The sequence below is a fragment of the Neodiprion lecontei genome, chromosome 2 (assembly GCF_021901455.1).
Source record: "Neodiprion lecontei isolate iyNeoLeco1 chromosome 2, iyNeoLeco1.1, whole genome shotgun sequence".
Classification (NCBI taxonomy): Eukaryota; Metazoa; Arthropoda; class Insecta; order Hymenoptera; family Diprionidae; genus Neodiprion; species Neodiprion lecontei.
Window position 1 is genome coordinate 1,340,605 of NC_060261.1, and position 13,343 is coordinate 1,353,947.

General features: G+C 38.1%; 1 protein-coding gene across 3 annotated transcripts in view; it reads right to left on the reverse strand.

The window, feature by feature from the left end:
• Positions 1-13,343, reverse strand: part of LOC107222594 (serine/threonine-protein phosphatase 4 regulatory subunit 1) — a 134,836-nt gene that overhangs the window by 71,655 nt on the left and 49,838 nt on the right. Inside the window, exon 2 of one of the 3 annotated variants that reach the window (XM_046732310.1) lies at positions 10,548-11,035. The exons of the other annotated variants lie outside the window; for them this stretch is intronic. The gene's annotated coding sequence lies outside the window, so the exon portion shown is untranslated. The remainder of the gene's footprint in view (positions 1-10,547; positions 11,036-13,343) is intronic. 3 annotated transcript variants of the gene reach the window in all.

Consider the following 13,343-nt stretch of genomic DNA (forward strand, 5'->3'; position numbering starts at 1 on the left):
TATCATTGCTGTAATAGTATCTCTTGACATGCTCTCTGCTCTTTCCTCTCTTCCATCTTCATACGTTCACCTGCGGCACGGCATCACCGTCTACGTACGAGGTATCTTGTAGCGTAGTTACGTGTACCTGACGTGTAATGTGTATGTTTTGCGCGATGCCTGCGTTAGACGTTTCTCCTTTTATGCGTGTACACACACACACACACACGCGCATGCGTTGCGTTTCTGCCGCTTGTTTATTTACTGATACGGTGAGATTTCGATGAAATTATTTGTCATTGTAAAGGAAAGCTTCGCTAAGCTCCTGCCGCAATCACGTCCGAGCCTTAATATTCATCGTTTAAACGCACCTTGTTAATTATTTTCTTTCTAATCCAGAGACGTGTAAAAAGCCGGAGACGATCGGCTTATGTTCAATGTTATTTCCATAGGTGTATAACATAACGACTGCATATTGGACGTTATACCCCGAACAACACTCACACCAACAAAAGATCGATGAAAAAACAAAACACCTTAGTACGGTATAATTATTGTTTATACATATAAAAAAATAAAATAAAATAAAATAAAAAGAAATCTGTTACATATTGCAAAATGCTGTGAAAACTTGTGAACAATTTTTATACGTGTGAAAAATGAATTCCAGTTTCGATTGAGTAACGATTTGTTTAGCATTTAAAAATTTCGTTCCCCGAATTAATCGCGATACAAAAGACCGTATAACGGAGAAAAACTTTCAATGTTCGATATCCCGCAGCGGCATGTTTGTTCGATCGTTGGCCAGAGGGTTAATAATCACAGCTTGCGGCGAGAATCGGTAGGGGAAACGGAAACCGAAATCAGTTATTACATGCGTATGTTGTAGGACTCGAGTGGGGTTGTCTGTTTTTTGTTTGGTACGTATCGCCGAGCGGTGTTCCTAAGGGATCACGAGTGGAGCTCGTTGTGCCCTGCGCAAAGCAGAACCACCTTCTTCTTGAGAAAACGAGGGCCTTGAATTTACGAGGAAGCTGGCCGAGCTTTTTTGTTAAGGAGGAAGGGGGAGGGGAGGGGGGTTAGGTTTTTGTTTTCCTTTCATTTTTTTTTTTTTACAGAATATTTAAACTCCCGGAGCAATTTGAGTTTGAGGGCTTGATTACTTGTAGTTTCAAGAAAATTTAGCAATTTTTTCATTGATACTAATAACAAAATGGCGGATCTCTAAGCCGAAAAGGTGTCTTTGACTCGAAAAAAAAATTTGTCCACGGGAATTCGGAGGCGACTAGGCTTGCAAAAAGGGAATCGGTCGATTCAAATTCTATCGTTTCAACCTCAGCTACGTTTGGATACCATTACGGACAGATGTTTATATTGCGACCTTTGAAACGTCCGGTAGAGTAAAGTCGATAAGACGAATAGGCGCCGATCGCGTCGTCGGAATTGACCGTGCGGAGGTAAAGTGTGTAACTCCCGTATAATCGAGATTCCCTAGGGAAGAACCGGGGAAAAGAAGATTACGCCCCCCAATCGGGATTAGTTAAGGCTTCCACGGTATTCTAGCAGCAATGCGTGTCTCAATGAGCGCTGCGGTTCGACGGTCGTAAAGGATTGCTCGAGTATCGGTTGCAGGATTTTTCATCAAAAACGAAACGCGCAGATTGATATTTTTAATGTGCTCGATGAGAAGTCGGGATTGAAAAGTAAAGTGGTTGCGATTCACGAAAGTCGCGATATATCGAATTTTTAGATACATTGAAATGGCTCTTCGCGAATAAAGAATTTCGTATTGTTAGAAAAGTTGGCGTTACATCAGTTTGTGAAATAGAAGAATTTCGAATACGGTTCTAAAATGCCGTGAGTTATTCTTTTTATTTTATTTTCTTTTTCTTACATTTTGCTCGCACTTCGACATTCCGACTAATTTCCGTACCTGTTGATGGAAATTCTTGGTCTTGGATTCTCGCGTTTCTGAAAAATTAATACCTTGGCCGTTTGACTTTTACCCGCGGAAATCAGAGTGGGAGGATTTGTGAGAATTTGAGTGTAAACGAAACGAAATACAGCAAATATCCTTGTCAAGTCGGGTTGAAGTTCCGAACTTGAAAAGTTCCGGAAGCGCCTGATTCCGAATTACATGTTTGGTGTGTGAAACTTGAAGTGTGGAAATTAAACTTTTGAAACAACAAAGTTTCTAATGGTCGGAAAACCGTTGGCTCAAACTTCCAAAATGCAAGATTTCGAAAAATAAAGTTTCGACAGAGTAAAATTCCAAAAATTATAATATACTGACACAGCGTAGTTTACTCGACGAGTGGGTGTAAAAAATAAGAAGAAAAACAAAGAAATATCAAAGTGGTGAAATTTCGTCAAGCCATAAATTCATGAAACCAAAAATCTTGGATCATTCGAAATGTCGATGTTACAGATCGCGAAATTTTCGCATTTTCGGAACTTTGACTTGTCGGATCTAACCCCTTATCGGTATATTTTGACCGTCGGTTTTCGAACGGTTCGAAACTCCCGACATTTCGATCAAATTTCAATAATTTCTCCCCTCAAGTTTCGGCGTAAAAAAATTCGCAACTCCTCGTTCTCGAGGCATTTAAAATTCGTAATTTCAACCGCGCCCAACAAAGTCCCGAAAGTCGCACTTGAACACTGCGAATAATTTTAAACACCGCGACAACAAAGTGCAAAGAAATCAGATCGGCCAGAGGCACGAAAAAATCGGCAAACGATCGAACGATCGATACGCGAGATCGCCTTTAATTTCCCGCAAGTAAAGTAATCAATGTACATAAATTGGTTGACGAGCTAGTCTGCAGATTGGTTTTGGCCACTTGGATTCCCGATTGTCCAGACACGCCTCCGGCGTACTGAAATTTCATTTTGTCGAGCAATTTCACGTCGGCGTCATCTCCCCCGCAGTGCGCACCGGGATGACAGGGACGCCGATCTTCCCGATTCGCACCCCAGCAGCTCGTCCGACGACGACGACGACGATTCCGCCTCTTTACTTTCCTCCCCGGCGGAGGGAAAAAGGACGACGCCCCCGAGTATTCCTAAACCTCGTTATCGCCCGATTTGTACATGGTATTGACTTCGCAGTTACGCATCATCCGGCCAAGTTCTTCGACTTTCCGCACACAACGCATACCTACATGTAATACATACATTGGACTGGTCCAAAAATATCGACTGTTATTTTTTTTTTCAAAATCGCCTCTGAAACACTTTCGGGCGGGTGAAAAAGATGCCTGTCGAAAGCGGATCTCTTAATATTAGTATTTATATATTTTCCATTTAAACGGGGGAGGAAATTTTTTTTTTCTTTTTTTTCGAATTTTGTAGCTCGCAAACCAATAAATAAATCCAAATGACTCGTACGTACATTTATAGGAAATTGAACACTCTACAAAAAGTGTCTCCCATTATTTTTTGATAAATCGACTCCTTCCAAAGTTATTCAAGCTCGAAGTTCAGTTTACGGTAAAGTCGACTATTTTTTTTTTTTTTTTTTAGTTCGGAGCAAAATGTTGCAACTTGTTACTAAATATCATCAAATATTTCTTGAAAATTCTATAGTTTGTGATTTTCTGTGAGGAAGGAAGTCAGTTAACAATTTTTAATTTGTAAAGCTCTACTTTCAACGATAAATAACCTCACTGAAATCAATTCTACTTTCAATGGTAAATTCCTTTTCAAACATTGTAGTTTTAAATTTTCCGTTCCATATCTTGCGAAACAAATTTTTTAATTGCATTGAAATTGGTTTGTGATCTATAAAATTTAAAAAAAAAATAAAAAATAATAGTCGATTTTTCAAACCAGTCTAATATATATGTATATATATCGACGCCACTTACGAAAAGTAGCACGTTTTAAAACAAATTAGTAAAAGTGTAGTATTTCTGTGTACAAAAATCCAAAAAACACCGATTTAGTCAACTCCGATAAGATGCATAACAGTTGTTACACCGCGCAGCGAACGAATCTTTGAAAAATCCTTATTTCACTAATCGAGACACGATAGTTTTCGCGGTGATAACCGAAACATGCTAGTTTTCGTAAGAGGCGTCGATATATGTATAAATAATTATATATATATATGTATATATATATATATATAAAAAATACACAAAGAATGTACGATTATAAGCATGAAAGAATAAAAATGTTCCAACGGTTCGACTAAGATTTATAGATTGAATTAACCATTTTTTAGTGTACGACTAAGTGAAAATATAAAGTGAAAATTACAAATTAAATGCTGACGAGACAATTCAGACGTTAAGATTAAAAAAATTTCTGTGTCACATTCACTAACAGAAATGTAACAAAATAACACAAATTATAAAGTGAATCTTCCAGGGCATGAAGTTTAGTTATATTTTCCCAACAATGTAGGTATGAAAATTGATTACGAAAAATTCACAGCGACTGTCTCTTAATATTTATAACATATATAGGTAATAAATACTATAAGCGCAAAATACACGCGGCGTTTGCTGTACAAACTATTCGATAGGTAATCACAATCATTCGCGCGTATAAAAATATCGCCGTTTGAAACCGCGATCGAGAAAAGAAAAAAGAAAGAAAAAAAAAAATAAAAGAGTAAAAAAAGGAAAAGAAAAACAAATCGAGAAAAATATTTCTATTAATATTTTTTTTGCCGCTCTCCTCTCGCAAATATTCTACGTCTGTCCGTAAACGACGCAACGGAGACAAACGGAAGCCTTACCTTATATATGTATAATATATAACGAAGTAAAGAAATATCTTCAGCGAGGACTCGACTTGCGAAGCTATATATACACACACGCACAGACGTCCGAGTTTTTAGGTGTGGGTACAGGTATAGGTATACCACACGACGATGCCTGCAGATAGCGAAGAGGCGAAATGCGCGATCCGCCATTGATACGGCGCCGATCCCACAGCAGCAGAGCTCTCTGAGCTTTTACTCGCGATGCGGCCTGTCGTTGAGTTTCAATCCCGGTCGCGATTCCTCGGCTTTCAAAAAGCTTCGACCGCAAATTCCGACGCACCCTCTAGCCGTTAGATTGAAATAACGTCAGGAGAAATAACGGTGAAAAAGCGAGCAGTTAGCAATAAAACTGCGAAATCGCGAGTCCAATTTATTTTCACATTATTTACATCGTACCGAAATTTTCGAAAATGAAATTGCACATTTTGCAATAAAGTTGTGTTACGTATACGTAACGGGTGAATAGAATACATACATATATATATATATTTTTTTTTAAACAGACGTAATTATAACAACTGTTGTTTCATATTTTCAAACTACAAACGATTAATATAAGGAATAAAAAATTCTCTTCGGTAGCTTATTAATGTTGTTGCTGCAGCGAAATAAATCGATGGGACAAATCCGGTGTTGATGTTATTTTTTTTTTATTCTTTTAATATTCGTGCAATATGGAATTGAAATGAAAGATTAATTGATATTTTAATACCCGTATGAACGATATTCGATCGCTGGCGTTTACGGGCGACATTTGAACCAACAAATTCCTCGCTGTTGTACACGTTAAACCGATTGTCGCATGTACGAGTATATAGGATTTTTCTTCGATGTAAATATATTAGAGTAGGTAGGTACAGGTCCTTGTTCGGGACTCGGATAAATTTTTTGTCAGATACCCGCAAAATCAGCACCGAATAATTCGAAACAAATTCCCTAATTTTTACAGAATAATTAGGTATCTCAACTTAACTTAAATACACGTGTTTCGGTCTCGTTACATATTCACGGTACAATATTTTATCGAAAAAGTAATGATGTATTTTTGTTTTTTGTTTTTTTTCAATCTGTAACCGCGAGATTTCAATGGGCGTAAAAAAATTCCCATCGTCATCACACCAGGCAATCTACACGGAGAAGAAGAAAAATCTGAGAAAAATTACCCTGCTGTTACTGTAATCGTGATGTAAAAGACACCTAATGCAGTTCTTACCGTGCTGCATCGGAAAAAATGCGTCGTCACATTTTAAATTTTGCGCTACCGAGATACATAGTTTCTAAGCGAGGCAGTAATTTTTTTTTTCATAAAAACCCATAATTTTTGTAACACGCATCAATAAAAACTGCAATTAGGTGTCTTTCACATCACGATTAGTAACAGCAGGGTAATTTTTCTCACATTTTTCTCTCCGTGTAGACGAATTGAAAACCCTCCGAACGAATGAAATAAAGAGAGAGAGAAAAAAAAAAAGGCTCAGATTCAGAGCGAGTGGATTTCTTATCGTATTCCGCAATGCAGTGAAAGCGAATTTCGACGAGTTTGCAAAGTTTGTTTTTATAAAACAAAAAATAAATAAATAAATAAATAAAACGCGTCAAAGCCCGTAGGTTTGTTTATACCTAAGCTGCGTGAGAATCAATGTGCATGCTTTTGGGGGGGGGGGGGGGGGGGGCAAAAAGGCAAGGGTGGATATATAACGATTGGTGACCGAGGCTCGAGGGATGGTGCCAGGCACGCGTGATCGACCTGCTGCACGCACGCTGCACGCACGCGTTACTGTTATAGAAACCGTCAGGTATTGAGTACAATATAATACACCGCTAACGATAAGAGAAATTTAATTTAATTTAATTTATAAGTGAATTTAAAATACAGAAATTTAAAAATATCACCGAGAGTATAAAAGAGCCGACTTCTTTGCTGGAAACTTACGAATTAAACGGGAGTTTAACTCTCAAATAAAACTACAAACACGAGTTGAAGAAAAAACCTGACGCGATGTAACTTTTTCATTATATCTTTCCCGGTTTTCAGTGAGTGAATATCTGTAAGAAACGGTATAATCAAAAAAAAAAAAAAATAAATAAAAAAAAGGCTGTGCAGTTTTTTGGTCGCATACCCGTGTAATTGACTAATCTCACTTGTTTATCCCGAACGTATGAAACTGTAACCACAATTTCACCTGCGATAATAATTACAGGATATATTATATCCCGCGCACCGCACACCGCAGATGGCTGTACAACAGACAGAGCCGTAGAAATTAGAATCACCTGTCGAGCCGTGTTATGAAATCAACAAACTCGACCGCATATCACGTCGTTGTCGACTGCAGCGAGTTGGCCGGAAGAAATTGTCTTTTTCTTTTTGTTTCTCTTCTTTTTTTTGTTCTCGTTTTTCTCTGCTTTTCCGACAGACTCAATTCATTTATACGATATAAGACGTGTTCTATGTACAGAAAATTATTCCAAGGAGACGTTGCGATATATTTCGTTGCATTCGGTAAAATTAATCGAACAAGTTTTAAGGGAAGTGTAGTTACGTGGAAAAAAAAAAAGGCTTTAAGGATACGTACGAGGTGTGTACGTAAAGCTAAAGAAGAAACGCGAGGATCCAGGAGTTTCGCTTCGACATGTGGCAAGCGTGATGGTGTTGATGAAAAAATATAATCATTTTTAGACGCATCGAGGAATAAATAACCATCTGCATGTATGAATTTCGGGGCCCATACAACCGATCGACACACGTTGAGAAAGGCGACACTCGGCCAGATGTCATATAATACCTCTCTCTATATATATATATATATCGAGCAGCTCCCGAGAGGGGGGAGGGATTTTATATTACTATCTACTATATATATAATATGTATAAAAAAATATTGTATACAAATTTATACATCCAAATACGTTATTTATAAGGAAAAATCGAAAATTCTATTTTCCGACCTCTCAAAACGTTTTTGACGGATCGATTTGAGTTCGATCTGTTGGGACAAAAAGATTAAAGGAGTAGTGAAGAAAAGAAAGAACCACCCTAACGTACGAATGTATATTAGACGTAATAGCTGCCGCGTGATACAATTTAGGTACAAGGTACTTGGTAGTATCGTAAGCATCGATTTCGTCCACATCGTCCAAGCTATCAATCTCTATTACTGTCCAGTTTCCGACACAGCACACGCCCATTTCTCTCTCACGCCTTTCGATCTTTCTCTACTTATCTTCCACACATCGCGCCTCGCCTACACGTAAGAGACGGATCAACATTATTACACACGGCGTGTAAACTTTCATAATAATGACCGCCGATTAACCCACACCTCCGGCACACCTGCATTTCGTTTCCGTATATATAAATAATTTCGATGCGTATGGGGGAAAATTGCAATTCGTAACAAGGGTCAAAATATTGTTCATTGTGTAATATTCACGATAGTTGTTGCGTGTCAACGTCATTTTACATGGCTAATACACGCGTATGAAAGAAAAATTTTTACACTCGGTCTTCTTCCAATTCTTCGTTTCTTTTTTGACAAAGAGAGTATATCAGTGATGTACAACACTGGTATACAATCATTAGCCACTTGTGTCGGTGTTAAATATTGTCAGATTATGTATTTACAATAATTACTACACGCATGTACGAAAGTTATCACAATGGCGGGATGAATAGACGAATAAAACGCGGACCGTACACGGAGCCGGTAACACGCGTTTCATTGATTACAGTTGTACGTTACATTATTGTATAACCGAAACATTGACAAACAGGGACATAAGTAATGAGAGATACGGAGAGAGAAGTAGAGGAGATGAAAAAAAATGAAAAAAGATGACAAAAAAAAAAAAAATAATGATAGATATTCACGCGTATATTATATATGTACGCAGTACACGGGGGCCACGATACAAAAACGAAAGGAAAGATCAAGAATATAAAAAGAAGGAGGAGAGAAAACCTATAAAACGTTTCAATAGCGTTTGCCGCGCGACGATTACGTCAAAAATCCGATATACGTGTATGCAGACACAAACCCAGCGATTTAATGTAGCAGCGGGGTGTGTGAGGGTGTATAGCGTACGTATACGTATATCGTACATCTTCGTCATTGCGGCATTATCGTTATCCCCGAATTTCGTCTCCTTTCGTCTCGTCTTCTTGTCATCCTGCAGTGTCAGTCCGTCCATTGATAGTAACTTGTTAAGCTGCGTGTATCGCTTGGATCGTCGATGCTTCTACGTGAGCTGCTTTCCTCCTCTTCCTCTTCCTCTTCCTCCTTCTCTCTCTCTCTCTCTGGCTCTCGCATACCGCATCGGTAGTCGAGTTGAACAAACATAGACTACGACTACTAAGGACGACGACGAAGACGCCTCGTTGCCGCTGCACCGCAAACAGCCTGCTATACATGCCTGCAGCAGGCCCTACCCCCCCCCCCCCTCCCCCTCCCCCCCTCCCGCCCTTGCCCTTCGCCGACCGTTACATGCATGCATAGATAGACATCCGACAGTGACGTACGTACGTCGTATATACGCAACAACAGCCCTTCCGTGCACAGCGAGTAGTCTCGGTTTTATCAATGAACCAGGGAATGGCGCGACACGATGCTATGTATATATACTACTATGTAATAAAGAGTGAAATAGCTAACGATCGAGAATGGTTTAATGCGCGTGCGTTGAAAATTCAAGAGCGATAGCAACGTTCTTTTGTCAGGGCGACCAACATACGTGAATTCGGATCGGAGGTCGCGCCGCGATTCACGTAACCTCAAAAATGTTGGCTGCCCTGACGAAACGACGCGTTGCATCCGGCACTCTAATTTCCAGCGCATGCGCACTGAACCATTCGGTCGTTAGAAATTCACTCTGCATCACGTTCGTATATATATATATATATATATATATGTACAGGTCTGCAGGAAGAATAAAGTTATTAGTATAACGTTAACGTAACGAAGCATCGTGGAAAAAAAAATCGTTGTTTTGCAATTTTCAAACGACGTTCCAAGAAGTATAACTTTTCAAAATCTAAGCATGTCTTCTTTGTTATTATTTATTATCTGAATTTTAGAGAATCCTAAGAAGTTCCAAGTGACGATTTTTTATGAACATCCATCGTTAAACTAACGTTACTAACTTCAACTTTATGGTCTAGAAACTACGGTGGTGGTGGTGGTGGTGGGGGAGTGTATACCGCTTAACGTCTCTACAGTAAAATGCATAAATTCCTTAACCTTCCGGCAAACTTGTTTTCTATCTGAAAAAAAGAAAAATGCGACATCGATACTGTATACGAGTTTAATAACAACGCATCCCATTTTCTCACGTCAGCCGCATCTCCAGTCGTTGTCGGATAAATAATTCGTACAGAATCAAAGTAGTATTTCTTTTTTCAGACCGAAAACAAGTTAACCCAAGTTTTAAGGCATTCATTCCCTTAACCGTGCAAAAAGAAGAAGGCGAGGTGAAATTTTCGTCAATTTTTAAGCGATAAATGATGGCAAATTGTCGCAATTAGGAATCCGAACTCATTTTTAGAAATTTTACAAATCTGTTATGCGTAAAATTAGTTGCAGTAGAAATTTGAAATATTCCTTACAACAATGTATAATACAAAAGACAAATAGATAATGTAGAAACAGGAGTATGAAAAAAAAAGTATATGGTTGTCGAAAGTCTATAAATTCTCACGAGGGGGAAAAAAAAAAGAAACAGAAGAAACGAACATTGTTTATATTACACTTCATTTTTAGATGTTACGACGAAGAAATAAACTTGACGCAATTCTTACCATGATTATTATTTTGCACCGATGATCTTCAAACCGCTCTCTATCATCCATTTTGCTGTAGATGATACCAGTTTGCCTGTATAAGCGGTGAACAATATCACACGATGCACTCATTTTATCGTAACCGTCGTCGACGATTTCTAATTTCATAATTTTTTTTGTTTTTGTTTTTATTTCCTGCCATTCGCAATTACTTTGAGATGCAGTTTTTTATTTGCACTGTACGATTAAATATATTAAAAACTTTTTTTTTACGTAAATTCTACAACGGCACTGAATTAATAATTTTAAACGTATATAAATATATTCGCTGGCGAATAACCGCCGTTTTAATTAAACAAGTACAATCTTTCAAATAATCGCAGGGGTAAAGTTTTTCATTTTCGTCTTCTTATTCACATTTTATTGTTTTTTCCATTTTTATTTTCATCATAGTTTATCATTATTGTACATTCAACGTTTGTCATCGTTTACAGTTTGCTTCCGATCTACAATTTCTGTGTAATAATATCACACCGCGGAGATTCGTGAAAAAAAAGAGAAAAGAGAGAGAAAAAAAAAAAAAATCGAACACACGCAAGTTAAGAAACACGCGGGCATTTTATTCGCCGACCGCACACCGATTTCAGGCATAATGCGCACACCTGCGCGAGTACATTACACTTCCGTACGAATACGGCAACACGGCGTACGTAAAAATTCACAGATGCAAGTGGCGTCGAGTGCATACATACGCACATTAATACGTGCGTGTATGAATTGGTACACGGCTAGGATCATCAACTCGTAGGAAACGGCGTGACTACAGCCCGCGCGCGACGGCATATCTCGTGTATTTTCTTTAAGGCCGCCATTTTGGTATCAACGCCGCGCCACGCGCCATTCGTTTGTTTCGCGCTCTACCCACGCGGCGCGTCTCTCACGTATCTATATACATATATATATATATATATATATATATACACACACACACACGCGCGCGTAGATGTATACCGATATATTATCATTATTATTACACTAAACCCTATATACTATATAACCCTATACATATATGTATATGTATATAACGAGATATTTTTGAATGTACATAAGAAGGGGGAGGAAAAAACGAAGAAAAAAATTAACCTACAAAGTATATAGTTTTCTTTACACCGAGTCTACCAGCGTTGTCCATTTTTTCCCCCTTCTATATCTATTTCTCTCTCTCCCTCACTCTCCCTCTCTCTCTCTCTTTCTGCAAAACTAACCAGCAAATTTTCGAGGATAACCAGTATTTACCGTCAATATGTTGATATCTTCTTCTCCTTTTTTTCTTTTTTTTTTTTTTTTTTTTTCACACTCTGACCCCTAATCCCAATATTATACAAGCGATAGATTTTGGCATTGCAACATAATACGCGATACGTTTATACCTAAGGATATAATATCGTACAACAATATGTTGTCGATTACTGCTCGGTGAGAAAATAACTGTCGATATACATATTAATAATATAGTATTTAACATAACTCGGGCTTATCGTTTCATTTTCGTTATTCCATTCCTTTCGTTTTTACTCTTCTCCTATACGATTCAAGTTTTATACCTACATCTATGTACGTTTACATATGTATATATATATATATATATACACCGTGAGGTCTATAAGGTGCAGGTTCAGCGCAGAGTTTAAATCGTTCTATATATGACCATCTATAGATCCAATATACAAACATAATACCCGACAAGAATGCGTACGTATAAATGTATAATAAAAACACTAAACAGTTTTTATTATACAGTCAAACGCGAGCAACGCAACCCGTCGAATTTCTATATACATCTGTATACATACACATTACACATATTTATATATACCAACGCCTCGACGCGCAAACACACACACACCCACACACACGTATATATGTGTATATATATACCTAGGACGGCGTGTATATTTCCGTAGTTAGAATCTCGCAATCTGACGTAATATAGAGTTCCGCGCTAGGATGATAGGGTATAAGGCATGGATGGATGCGACGCCCGTCTTACGTAGATGGCTGTATGCACGTTGAACGAGTGAAGAAATGAACGAATGAATGTATTTTTTCCTTATATACATTGACGGGTACGATGCCAATAATAGACATTATTAAATTATAAGCATAATTGCATGACGGTTATCCCGCATTGATTTTCATTTCATTCCGAAATTACTCAGATTCACGGTAATATTGGTGCATGTAAGGCCTGTACGTTTTGTAAATGATACCATCCATCCACGCACACACGTATATACGTATCAATATATGTTATACCTGTGAATAGTACACAGATATAAAACACAACCACAGACACATCCGCGCGCGAAGAAACGAGTCGAAAATGATAATATACGTAAGTACAACAATCACGACATTATTACCGACAATTTATAATTACTGTTGTTATTATTATTATTATTGTTGTTGTTGTTTTTATCGTTATTCGTAAAATATCGACAAAATCAAAGGTGACGCGGTGATACTCATTATTATACCTAATATATCAAGGATGATTATTATTATAATCCAAGTCACTTACTCACGTTACATAATAATAATATGTGTACACAGTCGGACACCGAGGTCACTGCACTTGCACCACGCGCGTTTCTGCGGATTGCGAATCTTTCTAGGCGTGTAACGTAACGTATAATATACATAAAATACTATGATCGTTGATCGGAACCTCGCGGTGGAATCGAGACACGTTTTACTTAATGCGACGACAAAACGACGTGGAGGCGGCGGTGGCGGCGTCGGCGGAGAAGGAGA